Source organism: Semicossyphus pulcher, unplaced genomic scaffold, assembly GCF_022749685.1.
Source record: "Semicossyphus pulcher isolate SPU_LCO1_2020_fin unplaced genomic scaffold, fSemPul1.0.p SCAF_18, whole genome shotgun sequence".
In the NCBI taxonomy this organism is placed as follows: domain Eukaryota; kingdom Metazoa; phylum Chordata; class Actinopteri; order Labriformes; family Labridae; genus Semicossyphus; species Semicossyphus pulcher.
In genome coordinates this window covers 1,995,979-2,021,736 of record NW_027211691.1, presented here as the reverse complement: position 1 = coordinate 2,021,736, position 25,758 = coordinate 1,995,979, and the positions used below count along the sequence as shown (strand labels likewise).

Here is a 25,758-nt window from a genome sequence, read left to right as displayed (position 1 = left end):
TTTAAAGTAAAGTGTTTAAGGCAACATGGACGGAAAAAAGTTGTTGTATATGATGGGAATTTGAACTTTTACATTTCCATAGCTCTAAGAAATCTGCTGATGAGGGTCATGTGATCAAAAGCTTCAGAGCAGCTGCTATATGTACGTCGAGGTGAGACTGTATAGGGGAAACTTTGGGGGGAAACGTTACCGAACATGCTCGCTTCTAAGGCTTAAGACTTACCCTGGTCTTGCCTTCAAAAACTTGACAAAAACGGCCTTCAGCAGCTGTTGAATAAGCAGAGACATCCTCACACCACACTGACTAATCTTAGTGTTCCTGGTGTTTATAAAAGACAGCTGCATCCAGTTTCTTTTTGTCAGAGTGTTTGTTTTTTCTCGCCTGTAGTTGAGCAATTAGCAGCACTCGTTAGCGGCCTGCGCTCACGTCGTAGTAAACATCTCACACAGACAAACACAACAGTGCAGGTGCTGCCGTCGGAGGCATTAACAACAGCGATGAAAGATGATCACACAGTATTATCAGCACATCAGACAGTGAGTGATGAGTACAGTCACTGCCTTAATTTATGCATTGCTACTCCGTCTTGTCACCGGCGTTCAGCTCGAAGGATTTTACTTCCACACGAGGACGGCAGGGAGGAGAGAGAGGGAGGCAGGGGGAGAAAAAAATAACAGAGGCAAAGCGTGGATTTTCTACTTCCTCTCTGACCAAATCCCACCATTTCAGGAGATTAACCTCGGCATGCGATAAATGTTCGACTTCTTCTTCCCTTCCAATTTCCTTGGAGCTAGAAACTCCAGAAGCCAGCGCGGCATGTAAGATAAAAAATGATCACCTAATTCACTCAAGCACAAAATACATTTCTGGAGAGAGGAGGCAAAGCGGGCAGAGGAGAGAGAGAAGAAGAGGGAGTGTGTCACCACCGAACCACCTCACTCCTCCGTTCAAATTCTCCTCCATCAATTATTATTAAACGAAGCACTTATTCAAACAGACCTGTGTGTAGGAAAAGGTGGAGTTTCTGTAGAATTCTTCTTTTTCTCTTATCCGCCGGGATTAATCACATTGTTCAGCTTCCCCCGTTACCCATAGTGCACCTCACATGGCAGCTGTGCTGGAGCGCTGTTGATTGCTGAAGGTGCCCTCTGCAGATTGCTGCTGCCACTAAGCCATTTAAATGGAGCTGTTAATAAAATGTAGCCATGATTGCCTTCCACTTCTCCCTCATTCTGCTTTGGCAGATGGTTGTCGCAGGACTAATGTAGGATTTAGGCTAACCATCAAACTGCACTTATGCCTTAGCTACATATTGACGGTACATACTCATTTACTTGTAGTTTGTTTAACTTGTACTTATTACCTGTATTAATTCTTTCTATGTGTACATGTGCCTGGTCAATAGAGCCAATCCCGAGTTGGTGGAAATTTGATTGGTGCAATATCAGCATGTACGAGCATAGATGGATTACTGAACAAGCCCACTTTATGAACCAACAGTGGCACCTAAGAGTTCTGTGTCACTTGCAGAAACAACAGGCAGCTTAGAGTCGAACAATGACTACAAAAACAAATAACTCAAAACAAATACATCATAACTAAAAAGATGATCAACCTCTTCAAAAACATCAGAACAACGTGAAAAAAGAAAAACAAGCATAAAGAAAACAAAACAAATACAAAAACACTGCAAAAATATTCAGCAACTACAAAGAAACAAAATACAACTACATATAGAGACAATGCAACTACCTCACAAAAAACAGATACCAAAAAACAACAAATGTTTACCAAGAAATAAAACGATGCACAACAACTTCAAAGAGACCAAAACAACAACAAATAATCCAAAGAACCACAAACGACAAAGCAACTACAAAGAAACAAAAAACAAACTACAGATGCAACTGATTACACGACAACGAGATGCAAAACTTCAAAATGAGCGACGTCAGAGAAAAGCAGGATACAGAAGAAATGCAAACTGTCTATAGAACAATGCCAAACAACTGCTAAAGGGCACATAGCAACTACAAAGACACAAGGAACAACAATGAATAGATACAACTACAACAACTGCAAAAACTCTCAGCAACTTCGAAGAAAGACAGCACAGCTATAGATGCATAATGACCACAGAGATGCAAAACAAAGGCAAAAACACATAATGACTAAAAAGAGATCCAAATCTCTAAAAAATATGCGAAACAATTGCAAACAGACTCAAGGCAACTACACAATAACACAAAACGAGTACCGACACAAAGACTACAGAGAGAAGACAAATGACTCAGTAAAGGCACAAATTCAAAAACATCTACAAAACAAAGAAAGTACAAAGAAATACATTTTAAATAGATGCAAAACAACTACAAAGAGATGCAACAAGACTGCAACACACAAAACTACTTTAAAACCAGATTCACCACCCTCAGGACGAAGCAAAAACTTAGTTACTTCCAAGAAACACAAAGGAGCTACACAAAGAGCCAAAACAACAGATGGTGCATACCAACTAAAAAGAGACGCGACTTTAAGACAAACAGATGCATAATGACTACAATGAGACACAAATCAGTTGACAACAACTGATTGAAATGCAAACCAACTACAAGAGACACTAAAGAAACTGCAAACGCTGCTGCCACTCGATTTGTAGTGAGTAATGAAGGAGGGTGAAGGGGTCCATTTACTCATGATGTGTCCATTTGAACATACTGTATATTAAAGATACCCAGGGAGAAACAGTCAGTCCACCAGTGTGGGAGCTGACTGTGCACTCATCTGTGAGAGGAGCTCTTCAAACATGACTCTTCTCTTCTATCAATCAAACATTTGGAGTATCAAGAGAATCGCGAGCCCCTCTCTCAGATCACAGCTGACTCTGAGCACTAATATTAGCTCGTGCTGTCACTTTCCTCTCTCACTCACTGACTTGTTGAGTTAACATTTGAATCCCTGCCACATGCCTAATCGGGTGTTTTGATCTGCTCTTTTAAATATTCTTGTTTAGCCTGAATGTGCCAGCGCTCCATCACTGCTGGCAGAGCTTCATCTGAACCTCGCTGGGGCACTTCATTACATGGAGATGTCATCCAAGATGTCTTTATAAGCCAAAAGTTGCCTCTAATGATCCATTAGAGCCTGGATGTGTTACTTCACATATTCTCGCCTTTCTCCTCGTGTTGATCGTGGCTGACTCACTGGAAAACAAGTTCTTTTTACCTGGATGATCCTACGATGAAATGGAAGCTTGGTGTTAATACAGTAAGTCTGAAACGGGTGATTTTCACACAAAGAAAGGAGCCTTCAGATGTGAATATGTAAATTATATGATTAGCTGCAAATCACTTCATATGGAGGCGAAGAGTGAAGCAATCACATTTTTCTTTCTGGCGTCTCTTGGCCAAAATGCCTCCTACACAAGTGAATAATGCATATGGACGAGTGTTGGACTAATTAATGTCCACCAACCTGCCTCCACCATAAAACAGACTTCCCTTGACACGACAAGTTAATGAGCCCGATGGTGACGCAGCCGTCGGCACCGTGTTCGGCGGAGGCAGCGATAGTGAGTGGGTGGATTATGATGGTGATTAGAACCAGTTGGTCAGGAGGGCCCATTGAATTGTCATCAATACGAGCGAGATAGGATATCATGCTACAGCACACACACGCTGCCAGTGGGCAGGGGTTTGTGAATATTAACTGAGAGGTGGGAAATACATAAACACTCCATCTTGTTGGCAGAGCGTGTTTGTCTCTCCCTGCAGAGAGTTGAACGGATGCCACGGCGGTGTCGGCCTGCATCCTCGTGATAAAAGGAGGGAGAAATTACACCGGCTCTCTCTGGACACACTCTAACATATTCATTAGTGAGGAATGACTGACTGGGCTGCTCCAAATGTCACTGGGCCAAAGAGTCTCCCCGGACTAATGACCTCCATGTCTGTTAGAGAGAGTCAGAATATTCTGGAGGGTTAGACTCTTCCTCATCGAATGATCATTAGACTGTGGAGCTGAGGAACCCGATTGGACGACCATCCACTGACATATCAAAGAACGGCTTTGGACAGTGTGACTTGTTCTCCAAATGTGAATGTTATATTCGTACTCTGTGAAGCCTGATTTATTATTCAGCCTACACCATAGCTCACGTATGTGGCCTACGCCGTTGGTGAGCATTTATACTTGTGCACTGGTGAATCTGTGTCACACCTTTCATCACACCGCCAACACGTTCTGATGCAGCTGTGTTGAGCTTTTTCTGCTTCTTTGTGTAAATCAGACAATGGCGACTGAACTCGAGCAGATCATGTTGGGATTAATGCTCATACATGTTGTGCACACACAATATGCCTTCAGACACTGAGACGTGGAAGCTAACAGGCTGTAGCAGCTAGCATCAAATTAGCATCAAACATAGTTTCGCCAGTAGTTTTGGTGTGAAGCTACCATGCTGACCAATCACAGTTGTTGTGGTCCAACGTGTAGCCTAATTTCAGGTTCAGTTTAGTTTACGGTCTAGATTCAACAAAGAAGTATTAAACATTACTAAATAGCATTTGTGGTTTCATACTCTCTCATAATTTACTTTTTTTTGTTTGGCTTTAGTAACAGTTAACTCACAACTCAGCAGAGAGCGGAGAACGCACTGCTTCCTCCTACACCAGCTGAAGAACCGACCACTGCTGGGTGTGGGACGATGTTTTTGGTTTTCCTTGGAACGTCGAAACTTTATAATACAGCAATGCTGCAGAACATAGGCTCAATAACAATTTAGTTTATTAACTGAACAAAACATCGTGACTGAACATACATTTATTTAACTTTAACAGGATTAATCCTCTGGATGGCAAACATCTGCACCAAACTTCATGGGAATCTGCAGACCAAACTTTTCACTAAAAACACAAATTATTGACTTCATGGAGGAAAGAGAGGACAGGACAACCAATCACTAAAGTCTGTACAGGATATCAAATTAATTAATTTAGTATTTTTTTAAATACTGAAACAAAGTGTTGGAGCGACAGACTTTGACATGGACCCATTTTTAGCATGAATACAAATCCAGAACCATCCATTGTTTGGACAGTAGCCAAAATGACTCCAGTTATAAAAGAGAAATACACATTAGATAAACAGCGACTGAAAATAACCATCAGCTGCAGCTGTAAATAACACTTATGGATCTGCCACCTGCTTCACACAATTCATTACAAGTAGGAAGCTCAACAAAAGATCCCCACATGTCCCGCTTCTAATTAACTCATGAAGGTTGACCTTAATGTTTCCAGGTAGCAGCTGGTGTTTATACTAAACAACCACAAACAGCCTCAATTACACACCTAGAACATGTTTGTGTGTTAATTGTATAAAACCATCATCTTATGAAAAGATTATTGTATGAACGTGAGCTGAACGGTTTAAAGCAGAGCGCCGCGCTGTCAGAGTGTAAGAAGTCGGAGCAGGAGAGCTGCAGTCTGCGCTCGCTCTCGGGGACTCGGGCTGAGCCATGGAAACAGCTTTTGCAAATAGTGCAGGTTATGAAGTGTCAGGAGCCGTGATGAATAACTCTAATGATCGGCTGTGTGTTCTGGGTCACAGCAGTTAAAAGCGGTCACAGTGGAGCAGAATGCAACATGGCAACAACTTGTCCTTGCCGACGCCACCGCAGCGAGGTAAAAGCCGCACAGGCCTTACGTGTTAATACACCTGACAAAACGCTGATGGAACGCTAAAAGCCCTTCTGAGCAGGGGCAGACGGGCTTTTTTCCCCCTGCGCAGGTGACTGCAGGCTGCCGCTGTCGGCTCCAATCACCTTACCTTCTGCACCACGCTGTTCCTCAAAACCAGGCGAGGCTTTCCTCCCGCCGCCTCCCTCCTCCCCCTGTTGTTTTATTCATCGGGCTCAGGGTTCATTTGCCAAGTCCTCTGTTGTAGATTTAAGAAGACAAACGGCGCTGCAAATCCACCAGAACAGTGTTAGACTAAATGACATTTTGCTCTGCCGCCTGGCTAATCGTAAAGAAAACAGCGGCGGATCAGCGCTTAAACCTCGTGTCTCCGGGCGGATATCATGCTCAGTATCGCGGAGGGATCCTTTGAAGTGTTTGTTGTCTTCCAGAGGGCCCCCGCAGGACATGCTCCTCTCTCTCTCACACACACACACACACACACACACACATGTATGCATGCTTTTACACACAAACACGGAGTTAATGGTAGGGAGGGCTTTAAACAACACACTCCTGTTTGTAATACTGGTCACATATTGATGCCACTGATGCTGAGGGTCCCTCTGAAGCTTTAGCGCTGATGCGTTCATATCTGCACCTGAGAGAGCCAATAAAAGCATATTAGGCTAACGCTAACACACACTGTTTTGCACATGCATGCACAGCAGGAGGAGCAGTGGTAAAGGAACATGTGACAGGTTAATGCACAGATAAACACACACCATGTGGAGCACCGGACCCAGCACAGACTCACATACAGTATATGTTGTGTAGCTTCAGGCGAGGCTATAAAAACATGTTAGAAAGGAAGAGCGCTAACAATGGGGGGGGGACTGTGGGATGGTCTGCTTATCTTTGGGTGAGACTCAACTGTGCAGATTTAGAACCAGGTTTCGCTCCAAGAAGAGATATTAAAAAATTGTTTTTAGTCACGGTCGGCCAATTAGTTGTTGTTTCTTGAGTCACAGCTGAACGGCTGCCATGCGCCTACTCTTATTGCATATTTAGCCTTAAAGACACATCATGTGCAAAAAAATGAGTCTGAAAATATTCTGTGAAATTCCACCTGTGCCAACATTGTATGAGAGCTGGCAGGCACTGGCAGCCACACTTTATGCTGCCGTACTCTTAAATAAACTGATAACAGGCTCAGTGTGCGCTAAGCTAACCATTAGAGACGCTCTGCCAGGGTCTATATTGGTACTTGTGCTTATTGTGATGTCATTTACTGGAGTATTCTCGAATGCTTTATATCCCTAACATCTCTACAACCTGAACTAAAAGGTTATGTAAGTCAATAAACCATAGTTGCTAATTATGTAGTACATATGGTTAAGTATTGAGTAGAAAGTATTGTCATGAATTTAAACACAAAAAGCACATTTTGCTTAATTAACAGAAACACACTGAACAATTTTGAAAGCAGAAATATGAACAAGATATTTCTTAACAGAAGTTATTTAAGCTCTGCTCAACAACTGTCTCCCACACCCAGACAGCGACCATTCCCAAGTTAGGTTACCAAGTCTCATACCACACACAATGTAACATACTGACATCATCAGCGAAACGTACATGTTGACGCTAAAGATGGAACCCATAGCTTTCTGCTGCAAAAACAATAAAGGTTGGAACTATTATAGTTTCACTGAGATCCATTTAGACAGGATTAATGAAAACATGTGGTCAGCGTGTGGCCTCACTCTGCTGCCTGAGTGCTGCCACCATGTTTGAAACAGCGTCTGAAGTAGAGATGCTCCAATAAGAAGTAGAGATGTTCCAACAGGATGTAGAGAGGTTTTAATAGGAAGTAGAGGTGTTCCAATAGGAAGTAGAAATGTTCCAGTAGGAAGTAGAAATGTTACAATAGAAGGTAGAGATGTTCCAATAGTAAGAAGAGATGCTCCTTGAGGAAGTAGAGATGTTCCAACAGAATGTAGAGATGTTTTAATATGAAGTAGAGATGTTCCAGTAGGATACACATTTTGATGACTTCAGTATTAGATGACTATCTCATACCTGTTCAAAAATATATAAATATTATGATTGTAAAAACTGTGATTGCTGACATTTTGTTTGAATTTACTAACGTTACACTCCGCTAGCATCACACTATTGTTTTCTGTTATTGTAAAATTATAATTTACGTAGACTAGTTGAATTTCGGGGGGGTTGTAAATTGACTAGCCTGCCCACCTGTACCCTTGACCCCATTTTGGGCTGATACCATGTTACAGTAATGCAATAGTGTCATCAACAGATGTGCAAGAAGATGAGACAAAACACAGAGGCCTTAGCCTTTCTGCAAAAACAATGAAAGCGCTACCTTTTAAGGTTTTTATTTTGGATTAATTTAAACAGGATAAAACAAATCATGTTCTCCTGCAGCCTGTTTTCAAAGGGGTTAAAGGTCTTATTTCCATCTCAACATTGCTTTGAATTATAAGATTATTAAGCGCACAACTATTAACGAGTCTGCTAAGTCGTGACACCTCAGTCCCTCTAATGAGTGCGTATCTTGGTTTGGATCGGATTTCTCCAGCAGACTATCTCCCGGTCAGAGACAGCAGTGGCCGTCTCATTCTGTCAGCCTCTGACTCACTGACAGAAACAACTTTCTTCCTCCTGTTGTTTGTCTGTTTGGGCTCCAAACTTAGCAGCATCACGACGGTCACGCATGAAGTGTCCAATAAAGAGAGACGACGCTGGGCAGGTTGACACCGCTGTCAGTCGCCAGCTGTTTGTGTCTGTGTGTTTGTGTATTTTCAGAGTTGTTTTGACAGCGACATGGAGCAGTCGCATGACTTCGAACTGTTTGTCTCCATCTATCCAAGTCATCCATCCATCCATCTATTCATCACTTTATTTAATGAGATGCACATCAAGGTTCATTGGCTGTGTGCAGACAAACGCAGATTTAATTAGTCCCCACCACTGAATCGCTCGCCCTCGCTGGCGAGCGCGCCGCCTTCTCAAAATAATGACACATTTACATTTAACATTGTAACCTATTTCTAATTAGTCAGTTGGGTTTTGTTATTTTCATGATGGCAGAAAGTTCAGCGAAATGACAAACAGATGTATTACCAATTATCATGCATTCTGAACAGCTCATTATTCCTCCATTTGTTTCTGCTTCTTGGCTCTCTGGTTTGTACAAGTGAGCTTGTGTAAGCGAGCTGAGAGTCGGAGCTGGCACCACCTGAATGTGCTCCTTGTGTCTTGACTGGCTCAGCAGTTGCACCTCCAGCCAGTTCAAATCAATGGGGGCAGTGGGCGACTGTGGCTCTGTGTGGAGCAGATGGCAGAAGAATGGCCCTTCCTCCTACTGTGGAGCGCTCAGCAACATACAAATGGGTCAGCTCTCTAATATGGTGAAGCTGAGGGCGCTGGTGTAGTGGGGGTCGTGTGACGAGGGAGATGGGGGCTCTTCAAACATATTCTCATCAGATCTCGAGTTGGAGAACAAATGGGTTGATAAATACTTCAAGTACAAACAGTAGCAGCTGGTGTCCAGTCCACTCACTGTGCTGAGGGGAGAGTCACAGCCAAACATGACCAACAACCTACTTACAATCACAGTGGCAAACCAAAGGACGTTTAGCTGCCAGTAAAGTTCAATCTTTCTTCTGTTAAAGGAATAAATATTCTTTATGAGAAATGTACTTGTTTGCCCAGTAGGTTAGATGACCTCCAAAACTGCAGTCTTCTTGTTTCCGCTTGAGGCTGTTTTTAGCAGTGAGTCAGACCCAAAGAGCCCCGTGTTAAACTGTACAGCAGAAATAAACATGTTTACAGCCTGGTACATTTTGGTCTCTGTAGCTCATCTCTCTCTTCATGACAACTGTAGACAACGGGGCGGCTGTGGCTCAGTGGTAGAGTGGGTCGTCTTTCGATTGGAATGTCGGAGGTTCGATCCCCAGCTCCCTTAGTCTACGTGTCGAAGTGTCCTTGGGCATAGCCAACGGGTATGAATGTGATAACTGATTGATTGTTAGGTACTTTATGGAGCGGCCTCTGCCATCAGTGTGTGAATGCATGAATGTGACATGTAGTGTAAAAGCAGCTATGAGTGGTCGCAAAGACTAGAAAAGCGCTATATAAGCACAGTCCATTCACCATTTAGTATACAACTCACATGTTTACATTATATTAAGGCTTAAAGAGGCGTGGCATCTTTGAGTGACAGCTGGGAGCTGCTAGCTGTCTGCTAGGTGTCCCCTCAGCTAATTCAGTCACTGAACGTAACCTCTGGGCCGTGTTTGTGCTGTTGGAGCCTGTTGGAGATTTGTTCATGTAAATATCAGACAGATAATCTGTGTGTGCGCTTTGTTGGATTAACAGACCGTCCAACACGTCTGACACAGTTTTTACACTCATTAATTTATCTGTATGTTATCACTAATTAGCAGCTATCTGTGTCTGTGCTCACCATACCTGGTTTGTTAGCTTGATCAGTGTTTGCATACATACATCGATTTATTTGTCATGTCCCATGCGTCAGTGTTGTTGTTGGCTTTTCCCTGCAGAGAAGACAGCCGGTCTGGTAACTGGTTAAATTGTGTTCATTCTCCAACCCTTGATGTGTGCAAAAGAGTTGTTATGTTCTGCTCTCATAGCTTTTTTTGTCTAATTAATAAACAACTTTGGTCAGTTACAACTACAGAAAGAATCTCATTCTGTGGGAAACCCCATCCCTAAATAGCCAGCTGATAAATGAGCCATGGGCACAGCCTGTATCGCTTTGAAAACGTATCATTTGCCAATCCCTTGCTCCTTTCCAGCTCGACCCTTTCTCCAAATATGGTCACTTCTGGCTCCGTAATATCAAGATGGTGGTGGCCAAGATGCTGAAGTCAAGGCTTCCAAATGATGGTCAACAAATCACTGGGTGACGTCACAGTGTCCACTGTAAACAGCCGAGCTAGGAGGTGTTAGCTTAGCTGTTTCTACCTCTTTTCAGTCTTTACACATAGCTAAACACATCCCCCCTTAGCTTGAGCTACAAGGCTAACGCACAAACATGAGAGTGGTATCAGTCTCTTCATCTCACTCTTGGCAAGTAAGTGAATAAGTGTGATTCCCAGATTTCAAACACTTCTACAACTGCGTCAGGAAATATTGAGCTTGTATTTAATGTGTACATGAACGAGAAGCTATTTGTAGCATCTCCAACAGAAGCGTGTGACCTGAAGAGGCTGACGTAATGGTTGAGTCACTAGCATTTGTTTGCACGCTCACATTCTGGCTAGTTTGTTTGAGTTGTTAAATGAGTGTTACTGCCCCCCTGTGCACCTCAATCAGGTGCATTTCTTAATCCAGACGTGTTTCATGTGACGTGTTTCCACCCTGACCTCTCGGAGGACTGCATCCACATCAATATTTACATAATGAAGTATTAGAGTGTTTAATGCGTCTGCTGGTGATTTATGGCTTCTCCTCAGCGGCTGGGTCTTAATTGGTTGACACGTGTGTTAGTGTCAGCCTCTCAGTGGTGGATGGACGGCTGCCAGCACCGCTCTGACACACTAAGCCTCGTGTGTTGGGCTCTGTGTGGTTGCTTTTTACCCATTCCTCCTCCTCTTTGACTCCCAGTCTCTCTGCCTTCAGTCACCCTGTGTTTCTCTCTCTGCTTTATTTTCTGGTCTCTCACAGTGACTTGCTTTTCTCATTGTGTTTCTCTTACTTCCTCTCTTTGCTTTCTTCCTCTCGTCTCTGCAGTCGATTGTCTGCCTGAGCAACATGTGGCAGGTGGTGCGAGCTAAAAGCGGGAGTGAGGAGGGAAAAAAGCTCCCTGACAAAAGCTACCTCCCCCGAGCTTGCTTGTAGTGGCTATAAAAAAGAAAAAAAAAAGAAAATACATCAATTACGCCGGTGATTGAATGATGTTAGCACAACTCTGAGGATGTATTCTGTGTTGAGATGAATGCTGCAGCTCGGCTCGACGTACATTTCTGTGTCGACTTGTGTTTGTTTTGCATATGCAGCCTCGCCATCAGTAATTATAGCACCGTGTCGCTGTCTGGCTCAGCCTGCCAATCAAATCATGAGAGAGTTGTGCACTACAACACTGCGACATCTGGGTAGTAATGGTCTACTGTATGCATCTGATCAGTGCAGAGATGAGCGCTTCATTTTGATGCAAAAAAAGATTAAATTCAATATTTCTCATCAGTTCTTTAATCTTACCAGGATGGAAAAACCTCTGATTAGGACTAGAATAAATGAATGCAGCGTTTGCAGCGTTTGCACATACAGTTTGTGTGTATTCTGAAGTGTTATCGTGGATAAGTGTGTAGACTGTATACATAATGGACGTAGCCACCGTCACGTCAACTGTTTGTTTCTCGACTGCGTGAATGAAGCCTCGAGATCTGACCGCTGCCATGTTGGTTTTCTGGAGCCAGAAGTGACCATATTTGAGTGAGAGGGTGGAGCTGGATGAGGAGCGAGGGGTTGGCACATGCCAAGTTATCAACTGTAAACAGTCTGTGTCTGTGGCTGATCCTTTGAGCTAGTGTAACTTTCCCACAGAGGAGATTCTGTTTGTGGTGGTGACTGCCTGCAGTTGATTATTTACCAGACTAAAGACGTAGCGACTCGCCGCTCGCTGGCCCGGTGAGAGAACGGCAAATGAAACTTAAAATAACCGATCTTTTCATCACTACGGTCTGCTGTAATCTCTCCGGGGAGAAGCCAACAACAACCCGTGACCCCTGCACTGGCCGACAATTAAATAAATGTTTGATAAACACTGAACAGGCTAACAAGCAGCTATAGCGAGCACAGTATACCTGCTACGAAAGGCTGGAGCTCAGCCTTCTTGCACAGACAGAAAGTCCCATAGACAGAGAGACAGATTCTTTGTCCAAACTTTGAATGAAAAAATCCCCAAAAGGCTCCAACAACACAAACAGGTGAAGTTCAGGTCATCGTCTGTGTTGACTTGTTGGACCGGGCCCTATGATTTAAGGCTTAATATAATTAGGTTATTAATATTATTATAGTTATCTTGAACAGTAAAATGATCTATTTATAACCAAACTGTTTTTTGTACCAGGCTATAAACATGTTTATCTCTGCTGTAAACATATTCTCCCGAGGCGCTGGTTTAGCTCAGGCGCCCCGTGTACAGAGGCTGCAGTCCTCATCGCGCTGATCGCAGGTTCGACTCCTGGTCTGCCGATCATTTGGTGCAACACTAGAGGTTGTCGCTTGGCTGAGACCCATCCATCCATCCATCCATGCATTTTCTATACCGCTTTTCTTCAGACCCATTCACAATGACGTACAAAGCAATGCACAAATAAACACGAACAGCCACAAGAACACACCCCCTGTCACCCCTGTCATCCTGTCCTTTGAGTCCTTCCCCACTCCTGAGGCATCAGAAACAGTCAATACAAACTCTATTAAAAAAATCAAATATTTTCAGAGTTGGCAAATATCTGTGGTTTGTGTTTAACCAGCCCAAATAAACACAACTGATCCAGTGTTAAAAATTGTGCAATAAAAAAAAACAGCCTTTTGTTTTGGTTTGAACGCAGCTTTGTTTTATGCTGCATCACTTTGGCTGCCCCGAAAATACAGGATCCAAAACCACGTGTTGGTACAGATGTAATCCACATCTGGTCAGAGCTGGATGATCACTGTGACAGACAAGAGAGAGGCCGCCAGCTTCAGCTTTACAACACACACACACACACACACACACACACACACACACACACACACTACTGTTTCTCTGCATGAGGCCAAGAAACCCACTTAATCTGAACGTCTTGTGGGATGTTCCTGCTCTCTCTCCCTTTGTCTCTCCTCTTTCTCTCTCCCTCAGTCCCTCCCCTCTTCATCCCCTCTGCTCTCTAATCTCTATTTGCATATCTGTAGGTACACATCTTTAGATCGTCTCTGAGCCCGCTATCTTTCCATCCGTGTGTCTGTTTGCTCATGTCCCTTGAATACCGTGCTCAGTGAGGTTGAATCATAAGTAGCTCTCTGTGTCGAGAGGCTGGGAGGCAGAGATGTCATGTGGAGATATAGAAAAGTTCAGGTTGGGATTACTGTGGAAGGCAGGATGCTACGATGCTAAGATGCTAAGTTACCGCTTTATTGATTGTTGGTCGGTTCTTCGCTTTGGTCCAGACTGAATTATCTCAACATTTACTCTCGTGATTTAAGGGATCCTCTGCCCCACTAGCTCCAACATTAAGCTAATATATCCCACCAGCAACTTGTCAAATACTGTGATTTACCATCACATTTCTGTCAGCCTCAGCTACGATGCTACGAATAAACAAGCGTTAAAATGCTAATACTGTTCGCTAACAAAGACGTTACAGATAGTAAATGTTTTACCTGCTAAATGTTACGCGGGTTAGCATAATCACTGTGAGCATTCTGACATTAGCATTTAGCTTAAACCACCACTGAGCCAAAGTACAGCTGTGTTGTTAGCACGTGACCTTACTGTGGACGACATGGTTAATCTATGAACTATCTACGAAGGCTGAACACTTCATCGAAATGTAATTGAAATCACAATATGGCCTACTGCGTTTTCTCATACAAGTGAATGGGAAAGTGTGTCCAAACTTTTGAATGGTAGTGTAAATAAACAGTGTATATATATATATATATATATATATATATATATGTATTTATATGTATATGTATGTATATAGGTATATGTATATGTGTATGTATGTATATAGGTATAGGTATATGTATATGTATGTATATAGGTATAGGTATATGTATATGTATGTATATAGGTATATGTATATGTATGTATATATATATATATATATTTGCAATCAGTGTTCTATCATTCTAAAGTGTTTTTGAATCATGTTGTTGAAGTTTGTTTCCTTTTAAAACTTGTATACATATTTTAATTTAATTATTTTTCGGAGCCTCTCCTTCCTCCTGAAACAAACAAGCTGTTTTGCCATTCAAAGGTCAGACCTTAGCCACGATTGGCTGACAGTATTCGGACTGATCGTGTAGCCCCTCCCCCACGTGTGCGGCCGCACTGCACTGTCACTCCAAAGTTGTAGAAAACATGGCTGCTCTAGGATTGGTTATTCGGCCTTATATGTACGAGCCTGAAGCTCCAGGAGGTGTCGGAATTGGTAAGCTGAAATCTTGACAACGACTCGACTTCAAGCTTGTGCAAGAAGGCAGCCTGAGGTGAACGACGGTGAATGACGATTTTTAATTATGCAGTTTTCACTGTTTCACTGTGAACAGTAAACACCCAAACATGTGAAACCCATGAAAATATTCAAAAGATCTGGCCCCTTCAAACACTGTGCTGCAGAGATGTCGTGGCCTCACATCACACACTGATGTAAGTATCACATATCTTTGTTTGGTACAGATTTCTGCAAAAATCACACCATCATCTTTTTGATGTTTTTCAATGAAAATGATCCGTCCCTTTAATATCGCACATCATATCCAAATTGCAACTTAAGTCAAAATAATCGCAATTCAAAATCATGAAGTCCTGCTATCTACACAGTGAAGTATGTTGGTGTTTCATTGTTGGGATGCAGCTGTAACTGTTCAAGTACAAGTGCAAGGCGGTGCGTCTTTGTCGCAAGGACAGCGTGAGCCACTGATGTGCAAGAGAAACAGGAAACAGCACTGGAGGGAGGAAACGGATCATTCTTATGAAGCTTCTCAGTGCAAATAAAGCTGAAAAAGTTGCACTTCTGTTACCCAATGTCTTTGATAAAAACAGGATACGAGTTATAACAGCACAGTCTGAGGTGTATTTGGATACTTTGCATGCAGTTTAAAATTGGTGAAAACAAACAGTGAACTGAATCTTTCTCTGAACCCTGTGAACAGTTTTTCCTTCTACTTTAAAAAGTATCTGTTGGTTGGAGAACGTTGATGACCGGTTGTGTGAAGCAGACATGTTGGAGTTCTGAAGCGTCTCAACAGAAGAATTAAAATAATCCGTTTTAAACTGTTATTGTTCAGGAAGCTGCTGACAGACCCATGAATCCATTAGTGACCGCAGTGAATGATTTTTTGAGCAATTTAGAAACAAAGAGGATTTTTCTTGTATTAAATCCTCTGCTTGTAATCAATGCTTCTGCTGAAACATTGTCCACCTGGGCTGGCGTTTAACACCTTCTCTGAGCTCTGGTTATGACATTAGACAGTTACAGTAATGTAACAAGAAGCAAATTGGTGAAATTACCACGATTTCCAACGAAGTTGATGCTCAGAGTCTGTCCCCAGCAGATAAAGCTGATAGTTTCAAAGACAGCTGCATTGTTTGCAGACACATATAGGCCTGCCGTTAGCCGGAGAATGACATTTCGCTGTTCTGTGGCGTTATCAGCGTGCTAAACGTCGATAAGGAAAACATGCATTAGGATGCCGACACACACGGTAATGATAACCTATGCCAATCCTAATAGACTGTCAGAAATCGTGATGGAAATCTCTCCGTTCTGCTCGCTCTGAAAAGCCAATAAGCATGCCGGCGTTTTTTCAACGTCCTTCCTCCCTGGTCCCTGGTCATAAGGCTTCCACAGTATGAATATTTGTTCTGGAGAGTGCATGTGGCAGATCTGCAGCTATATATTGTTTACTGTGAGAGGGGGTCCTGGTCCTGTGCAGCTTCTAAGGTAGAAAGGTGATGGTCCTGTGATCAAGCTACATTTCATCTTAATGAGGTGGTTTCATTATGGATCATAAACATCATTATCATGAGTTCATTGTTATTATGATCATAACTCGACACTCTGCATGTATGAACATCTACGGGGTTAAAGGTTATGAGTCCTGTAAATACACAACAAGACACCTGGAAGTGTTTGTATATTCATTCTGAGACCAGATCAGTTCGATTACTTTCAAATGAATATTTAGGACTTATGTTTATTCACTTTCCTCCTGAGAGTCACATGAGAAGAATAAGGCCACACGTTGTAGCTTAGCTGAGCATGAAGACCTGAAACAGGAGAATATCTAGCTTGTCTCTTTTCAGAAATAATTGTATCTCCAAAGTTTACTTATTAACACGTCGTGTCTCTTTTGTTTAATGCAAAAACTCAAGTTTGGTTTAAGGGGGGGGGGGGGGTTAGGTCTATGTGCTGGAAGCATGTTCGAGGACTCCAGGAGAGTCCGGCGTGCTCGCTGTTTCCCTCCTACCAGCCTCTTAAGTGTGGATTTCTTAAATTTGGTATAAACTAGGCTCCCCATGTTAAGCTAATTAAAGAGAAATAGTTAAAGTATTAAACTCAGTAAAACAGAAAGAAATTGTTTTTACATTTCTTTTAGTGTGCAGAATAAACGTGTTACAGATTTCTTTAATTTAGACAGAGAAAGAGCTTTTGTGCTCGACTCAAAAACTCTACAAAAGCAACCGCTGCAGACTCAGACGTCAGCACTCACAATAAAGTACATCACTTTTATCAAAAAAATACTGAACAGCAGCTGAATGAAACATGGACGAGCGGTCTCCCCTTGCTTTCCCATCTTTATGCTAAGCTCAGCTAATTGGCTGCTTGTAAGACAAAACTCCTGGCCAACAAAACCCGGCTAGCTGCTTCCAGTTTTTATGCTAATCTAAGCTGGTTAAATGCTTGTTTTAACAAAGACACTGCTCCTGGGAGAGGAACACTCGCATTGTGTATCTCACTTAAAAGTGTAGTAAACTTCCCAATTTAAACAGACTTCCAAGGTCTTGATTTTCCTGGCTGACGGTCGCTTTCCTTTTCAGACTGTTTGCTTCATCTGAGCGTCGAGTTTGTTTCTTCTTCTTTGGATTTTCACTTCTTGTTGAAGTTGTATCTGTAGTCATCCATCTTTTCTTTGTTTGTTCAGCCATAGTAGATTACTGTTTACTCGCAACACTTGCAGAGAGCGGAAAAGCAGCCGCTTAGCTCCGCCTACCCTCTCTGGCAGACCAACCACTGCTGGCTGATGGAAAACGCGTCACTAACTGGGCGCCGCCACAGACACCCAGCCCATAATAATACTATATACTGCAAATGCAAAGGCTTTCATCGGGCAGGCATTTTCCTCCTGCTTCCAGTGTTGATGCTAAGCTAACCAAATCATCTCTAGCTCTAACTTCATGTTTAGCAGAGAGGCATGAAGTGTCAGCGTTACTCCTCATATTGTTAGCAGAGCAATGCTAACAATATGCTAACACAGCCATAATATAATGGCTATATTCATCTCAAGCATGTTGTCATTCGTTTACACTAATTAAATCCTGTTAATTGAGCCGTGATTAATTAGACATGAGTATTACAGCATTAACAAAGGCTACATGAAGTGTATATAATGAATATAATTACCTGATGTTTTATTTAAACATAATATTTCTTAATGCCGTCATTCACATCTCTTCTTTGTTTCTCTCCTCTCTCTCTGCTGCTGCTGACTCGGTGAAGCAGGTAAGACTGTTATTAGCTCCCTGCTTCAGTCTGTGTGCTTTCTCACAGTGTACCACAGTGTGTGTGTGTGTGTGTGTGTGTGTGCGTGTGTGTGTGTGCGTGTGTGTGTGTGTGTGTGTGTGTGTGTGTGTGTGTGTGTGTGTGTGTGTGTGTGTGTGTGTGTGTGTGTGTGTGTGCGCGTGTGTCAGAGGTGGGTTTAGCTGAGATGAGTAAAGCCGGGTCACATGCTGTCTCTGGTGCTGCTGATATTGCTCCGGCTGTGGGGGGGCTTACAGGGGGCGCTGCTGAAAGTGAAAGAATTATGACACACACTCACTCACACACACACACATCCAATAACAGGCAGCGGCCGGCACACTTTACACCCACCACTGACGGGGTACAATCGGATGATCCAGAGTCACAGTCTGTGGTTCAGTGCAGCTATAAGGAGAGTCTGACGGCCTCCTCACTGGGCTTACATTCAGAACTGTATGTACTGGGTTTGAGCAGAGGCAGCCATTGGACTGATGACACCTCCACAGCCTGCTCTTTACATCGTTAGCTAACGTAAGACATGATGAATTTAGATGATTTATTTAGCAGGAAGACGAGGAAGACGACCTCCATCGCAGAACCTGCATTGTTCTTGTGCTAAAGGTAAAGTGTGCAAAAGAAGACAGTAAACTGAAGCAATATATTTCTGCAGTGATGCCCTCACCTTCATTATTGTTCAACAGTTGTAAGGCCGGAGATGCTCTTGCTGTTCACAGACTTGTCTCTGCACTACGTGTGTTACTAGAGGATACCTCTAGAGGGCGCACCAGAGAGCTCAGGCTGTATGCAGCTACCGTATATGCGGGATGTCGACGACAGACACTCGAGGAGGTTGCTGTTATGCTCATTCTGAATTCTCAGTGGCCCGGTGACACGAGGAAACCAAGAGAGGAGAGAGGAAACAAGGAAACATGATTTAAGAGACATGAGACGTCCTTTCCTCTGACGCGTCACGTGCAGCGACTTTCGTTTGTGATGACGCCGTCAGCTGATCGCCGCTGTCAGTCTGCTTTAACAGCTGTTTGTGCCTGCACACATGTGCAGCCTACTGTAGGCCTATACCTTTATAGAGTCATATAAACTATGGCAGTTATTTATGAGGCTAAAAGTTTCAGGAGAAATAGAACTCATGTTATGCTGACCCTTTGCTTGTGTGATCAGCCTCATGTGACTGAAAGGATAAGAAGTGTTACCTGCGTGCAGAGAGGCTCTCCGGCTCTCTCTCACTTTAATTAGGTTAATTCATCATAAAATAAAACAGGAAATAACTGATCATGACCAGAGACCTTTTAGTTAAATTGAATTTAATAGAAATTAATTTCTTTTTCAGACAGTTAAACTTGTTTTTTGTGAGGTGGTGACTCAAAACAAATCACATTAGCAGCACTCTCCTGTTTTTATTCTCTGACCGGTTCTGCTCAATATTTTGCTCTGAACAATCGCAGGTTGTCAAATACTGACTCTTTTTACCGACTTTGTTTATAGTCCGTTTCAAGACAAAGTCTGTTTTAAGGTCCGCTTCTTCCTCTCCCCGATATGAAACTGTTGTGAACTTTCACATGAGTCCGATCAGCTGCAGCGTCCAATCAGTAACTGATATCTAATAAGGGGGCGTGTCAGCCAGTGAAAGACTTCCTGCTCTCGTGTATCCTCGCTTATCGCTCCTCTGAATTCCCTCCTCACTCCTCAATATGGCGAGTCCGGAACTACTTGCGCTTCGAGAGAGCAGCTATCAAATAAGAGATGCCTGAGATCCAGACTTGGTCTGTCAGCTTGTCTTCAGAACTCTCTGCCATTGTTGTCCCTGCTGCTCTGTTGACATCCCCTCTGCCTCTACACTGCCCCTACTGCTCATGTGCAGACTGCATCTCGCGTCCGCGTAGCAATTTTTAACAACATGCACAGCCGGCGCTCCAAACAGACGGTGAGCTCCGGCTTAAGGGAGCATCTTTGTTTGGCACAGACTCCACCAAATGTCAGGTCATTTGGATTTTAATAGCTTTAGTAAAAATATGTAATCATTGTAAAGCAAAAATCATCAATACCACGAGTCATAGATCGTATAGAAAGCTAAATATTCAGCAAGATTATTGCAATATCCATTTTTTTCTATTCTTGCAGCCTGAATACAAACAGCTGAGGAGCAACAGTTCTTATTGTCAGGTGATTATAAAGAAATTAAAACATATTTTTATATTTAATTTCTGCCCAAAGAACCAAGCGCATCTAACGCCACGATCCCTTCAGAAAATAAGAATAATAAAACGTCAGTTTTTGACACAGCTGGTGAAAAGGAAACATTTGCTCACTCTGCTTTGTATTATCATTTCTTAAAAAAAGATCCGTCAAAACAGAAATGTCTTCATAAAATATGTCTGACATTAGTTCTCGTATTGTTGTAATATAATGTAGTGTCAGTCAGCAGGTGTAAAGATGTCACAGTGTCACATTAAAGCTATTTATAGCCCCCCTCTGAGTCCGTGCTGCCTCGTACACTGTAAACAGACACACATTGAGCTCAGTCACGTCGCCTGCTCTCGTCATACAGGAGATACTGTATGTGCTAGCTGCTGTACTGTTAATGATACGAGGTAAATCAAGTGAAGGCGTACATGAGTAAGTCTGCCTCCCACTGAAGCAAACAGGCAACAATAGTGTTTTCCACATAAAGAGCAGAGAGAGGGAAAGAGCCGCTCTCTGAATATGTTTTACTGACTCTCTTTTTTCACTTCCTCGCCTGGTAGAGCTGTCAAATTTCAATTTAAAACCCGGCGCTGTGCATTGTAACATTATTTCCCTCCATAATAGAAAAGGCAACCTGAGGTTACAATCAAATTCCAAATGCAGGCGGAGGGCTGAAGAGTTTCCACTGAGTGCCTGTTATTTCCTAAATGGTAAAAAGAGAAAAAAATCTATTTCTCCTCTCTTTGTTTCGGCGACGGCGTCTGAAGGTTGCACATTGGGAAGGACCTTAATTAAGATTTTTGTGCCTGGGGCTTTGTTTGCAAGCTGTAGTACACGAGGAGCGAGCGCGAGCCAGATACAGATCATTGGCTCCCGGGTCAAGTCATGTGATTAGGAGGAAATATTAACATTTTCACCATGGAGACCCCTCTGACTTAGCAATCAAATATGTTTCAGCGTGGACTTTTTCAAGACGGACGCAGGCGAGTAAACTCATTCACTACCTGCCACGGCGCCAGCAGTTTGAGCTGAAAGTGACCTTTAATTTGAAAAATGTGAAGAGGTTGCATTGTGACGTGAGTGTGTTGTTGTTGTTCTATGAAAGGAACACAGTGTGCAGAAAAACACCAGCGCTCACGGATTCATTGATCCAAACGACTTCTTGGTGAAACATTTGTTCTTGCTTCGATCACAACTCGACCACAAAGTTAAAAACGTATTCTCACTTCCTGTCGGCCTCATTTCCACGCCGTCAGACCGCCGGCCTCATCGCTGCAGTGACCGGCACAGATATAAAGATTCACACCCTCCGACTGCAGGTTAATAAAGCTGATGATTGACAGCTGGATCAGAGTATTGATTGAATCCAGAGTGTCTTTGTTTTCTCTCTCTCTCTCTCTCTCTCTCTCTCTCTCTCGCTCTCTCTCGCTCTCTCGCTCTCTCTCCCTGTTTGTTTGCTTTAGTTTTGGGATGCAGGCTGGTTATTACACGGAGAGGAGAGAAGGTTATTGCCTGGTGCGAGGGGGCACTGACTCATAGAGGCCTCCTCCAGAGCAGCTCGTCTGTCTGTCTCTGCTCCTCACTTCCTCACTCTCTGTTAGCAGGCCTCCCTGCACATGCACAGAGGTGGGCTTGTTTCATGCCGGTTTCCCAGTGGAGTACGCAAAACAAGTCCTCCAACCCATATGAGCACATAGGTCCTTAGTTCTCTCTGATACAACGGACAGGAGCGTTTCCCAAAGATGTGCCTCTACAGACGACAGGAAACACCCCACACGTTGGAACCGGACAAACGTGGTTAACTTTGTGAAACAGCTGCAGTTTGGTTTGCAAGTCTTGATGGCATGCGCTGATGTTTTTGTTATTTAACCGCTTTATTAAAAGTATTCATGTTTTCAGAAAGATTTTTGTTAGGCTATGTAAGCAGTGAAAAATGTACCTGCATAGTACAACTATGAGCAGGTGATTCTCAAACAGGCTGAAGAGGCTTTCAGGAAGTAATTTTTTTATTTTTATGTGAAAGAAGTTTAAATAAAAAGATGTATTGGGAATTTGATGGATTCATGCTTTCTCAAAGAGTGTGATGAATTTTTTAAATTAAAGTTCATTTTGGCCCCTTACCCAGTCGAGGGTGTTAATAATTACAAAAATTACAGTTATTGAAAAAAACATTGGTATTGAAGTTGCCACTTAAGTATAAACCATAGACTGTATATAAGAAGCAGGGGCGACTCCACTGGTTGGAAAAAGAAGACTATGAGAAAATGATTTATTCCCTCAGTAAACATGTTCCTAAAGAGTTTATGGTCTTAATCTCTAGTTTCAAGTCTTCTTCAACACAGCATGATGTTCATTGAGTCACTGATGCTCCCATTGAGAGTCACACAGACCAGGAAGAGGGGAGGGTTTAGGGCGGGGCTACCTGTGATTGACAAGGTGCTACTAAGATGGACAAACAGCCAAAATGCCAAACTTGAGGCTCCAGAAAAGTAGGTCAGAAACCAATGGGCGCTGTCACGCTGGGCTCACCTGATTGCACAGACGACCTGTGCTGCCATATTTTGTTGCAGACAGTGTCAACAACAACACCTGATCATAATGAGCACAACATCAACATCCTGCCACAAAGAGAGAGTGCATTCTTGTGTTTGATGTCTCTCAGAGCGAGCGGGTCCTTTCATGATACAAGCTTTTTGTCTCCTTTGACAAACAGTCAATACAGAGGAAAAATATCTATTGTAGATTTTAACAAAGCTATTAGATTCAATAAGCCGGGGCCAAGTGGTGGAATCAGCCTGTAATTCATCAGCAGACTGCCTTCTTCCTCTGTCTGACTGTGATTTACTCCAGCACCATTCCTTTTTTACTGTATTGTCTGAAGCTTCTGCAAATACAGGCGTAATGGGATGAGAGGGAGGAAAAAAACATGGAGGGAGGGGGCTGGCATGAGGCGAGAAGAGACCGCTATTAGCTGTTAATTCTGAAACAAATTATGCAATTAGCTCTGGCATCAGGATGTAGGCCATGAGAGAGGACAGCGTAACCTTCATTTGATCTGCAGCGAGCGAGCGAGGGAGAGAGAGAGAGACGTTTAATAGGAGAATTTCTTTCCCCCGAGCAGAGCGCTAACAGTATCCATAAGTGCCACTTACGCTTCCCTTTGAGTGCTTTCTTTTTCCTATTTATGGAGGGATTTTCATAATGTGAGTGTGTTTTTTTTCTCTTAGAGAAATACTCATGTCCTTAAAACAAAGAGGTAATTTGTCTGTGCGTATGAGATAATATTGTCTGGGGAGCTGTGCGATTTGCTGCCCCTGCTTCACAGTGAAACAGAGGGAAGGTGTTGATTTCAAGGTGTGTGTATGCGTGCTTGTGAGGGCGTCTGTGTGTGTGTGTGTGTGTGTGTGTGTGTGTGTGTGTGTGTCTGTGTCTGTGTCTGTGTCTGTGTGCGTGTGCGCCATCAATAAAGGTCTGAAACAGCGGCGGAGCCTAAATGTTGGCCCGGTCCTCGCTGAGGATTGGTCGTTAGCTTAACACAATCAAATTTGTCCAGAGTGAGGAAGTCATTAATCCTAAGTGGACCATTCATTCACTGTTGTTAAAGCAGAGAGGAGAGAGAGTCCCTCTGCCTCAGAGACGTGTGAACTTCACTGAGGCTGCAGCACAACAAACAGACACGAGACACGATTCACTTTAACAAGGTGACACAGCGTAAAAACACCTGCGTGCACAAACATTTAAATCACCTACAAACAGAGTTATACTTTCTGCAGCAGCATGCAGATTCAGCTAGACACACTGACAGACAGGCGTACTGCACAGACAGTGTAAACACATATGGACCCTGGCTCCTGGAAATTTATATTTGTACCAGTTTTCTTCAGGTGCGTTCAAACAATCCATCTAGTATCTATAATAGTCCTGTTTAGGGGCTGGAGCCTGTTCCAGCTGTCATTGGGCGAGAGGCGGGGTTACACCTGGACAGGTCACCAGTGAATCACAGGGCTGACACGTAGAGACACACAACCTTTCACACACACATTTAGAGTCACCAATGAACGAGCATGTCTTTGGACTGTGGGAGGAAGCCGGAGCACCCGGAGGGTACCCATGCATGCACAGGGAAAACATGCAGACTCCACACAGACAGGCGCACTACATCTGAACTGGGGTTCTAACTAGGGACGTTCTAGCTGTGAGGCGACAGCGCACACCACTGCACCACCGTGCCGCCTGCGTTCAAACCACAAAAAAAAAATGTCAGGCTTTTTACGAACATTTTTACTTACAAAGTCAATCCAAAGATGCAAATTGGGCTGAATTAGTCGCAGGCGATGCTAATGACCAAATGACACGAACACAGGCTCCACAAATAAGATAAGATAATCCTTTATTGATCCCCAGGGGGAATTCGGGTGTTGCAGCATTACAAAGACAAAATAGCAAGTCAGTAAAAAGTTTAAAGATAAGAATAGATGAAATAAATAAAAATAAAACAACTGTTATACAAGTAGGAGTAAGTGACAAGTTAAAGTGACAGGTATGGGCTAAAGTGACATGGAGTGCAGGATGAGAAAATACAGGTATGAGGTGTGGTACAATGTAAGGTGCAGTATAAAAGTGTGTCATTTGTTGTAATTTGGTCCTTAATGGACTCTTTCCTTTTTAGTCTGGTTCAGCTTGTATTCAGGAACTATAAACAGGAAGTCATGTGGACAGGCAGGACAGTCATTCATTGGATGCTTTCGATGACATCATTCTGCATCAGCAGCAGCAGCATCCTAACCTCGTTGGTGAACCCAGAATCAACAAACAGGTTAGGTTTCAAAGAGCTGTAGTGATGGTGAAAAACTGACCGTGAGCATCTTCGTAACATGAAGTCATTGCAAAACATGTTTTAATGTTATTTGTTTAAAGAGGTTAAACCGGATGTGTGTAAATAATCACCATCTTTGTTTCTCCACGAGCAGAGAACCGATGTACAGTGTCTGTCTGTCTCTGAAAGCTCAGAGTGACACGTTTCGGGTAATGATTCGGGATGTTATCAGTGCAGAGCAGGAAAGTAAACAGCAGCGTTATCTGCAAAAGGTTAGCCGTATGTTAAATCAGTGGCAGGGGGACGAGGGGGAGAACAGCTGCTTACTGCTGCTATCTGACAGAACACACACACAGACGTGCACGCCTTCACGTGCACGCTCAGTGCTGCAGGAATCATATTGATTATTCTACCTGCATATGTGTTAAATAAAATGTTAACATATCTCTTCATTCACATGTACTTTCCAGTTTTCCAGACAGACAGACGTGCAGATTTATCGCTGCAGTTTCAGCAGCTAAAAATGGCCGACACACGTGAAGCAAAGACATC

General features: G+C 43.0%; 1 protein-coding gene across 1 annotated transcript in view; it reads left to right on the top strand.

Annotated features, from left to right (window-relative positions):
* adarb2 (adenosine deaminase RNA specific B2 (inactive)) overlaps positions 1-25,758 on the top strand; it is a 213,067-nt gene that overhangs the window by 77,492 nt on the left and 109,817 nt on the right. The gene's annotated exons all lie outside the window — the stretch shown is intronic.